Source organism: Sapajus apella, unplaced genomic scaffold, assembly GCF_009761245.1.
Source record: "Sapajus apella isolate SASKATOON/1434 unplaced genomic scaffold, GSC_monkey_1.0 scaffold139, whole genome shotgun sequence".
Taxonomy (NCBI): domain Eukaryota; kingdom Metazoa; phylum Chordata; class Mammalia; order Primates; family Cebidae; genus Sapajus; species Sapajus apella.
The window spans coordinates 2,688,654-2,689,499 of record NW_022437079.1 but is presented as its reverse complement, the minus strand read 5'-3'; positions in this window follow the sequence as shown (position 1 = coordinate 2,689,499).

The window sequence follows — 846 nt, the reverse complement described above, 5'->3', positions numbered from 1 at the left end:
TCCACACAGCATCCACACCTCCACACACCCATCCATGCACACAGCGTACACACATCCACATCCACACAGCATCCACACGTCCACACAGCATCAACATATCCACAGCTCCACACATTTACACAGCATTCCACATCCACACAGCATCCACACAGCATCCCACAACCACACATCCACACCCCACATCGACACAGCATCCACACATCCACACCACACATCGACACAGCATCCACACATCCACACCACACATCGACACAGCATCCACACATCATCCACACATCATCCACACATCCACACAGCATCCACACATCTACACAGCATCCACACATCCACACCTCCACACAGCATCCACACCTCCACACAGCATCCACACATCCACACAGCATCCACACATCCACACAGCATCCACATCCACACCTCCACACAGCATTCACACCTTCACACATCCACACAGCATCCACACCTCCACCCAACATCAACACTGCAGCCACACATCCCTGTCTCAGTGTGGAGTGACACTTGTGGTCCACAAGCAGAAGCCGGTTCCCTGCTAACCATGACACTGGTGGCCGGCATGTGTTAGGAACGTTATTTTACACATTTTACACACACAGCCCCCCGCCACAGCGTGCATTAGGAGCATTATTTTACACACACAGCCGCGCCCCCCACCACACACACACACCCTACCTTGTTGCCATGGCTCTTGCAAAGACAGGCGTCATCAACCCGCGTAGCTGACCCCGTCCCCGGGGGCTGCATACTAGCTCCCTGTACTTCAGCTTCTGTGTGTAAAACGGGGAGAGTGCAAACCCATCCTAAGCCACAACATTTGAAATTAGATGGCGC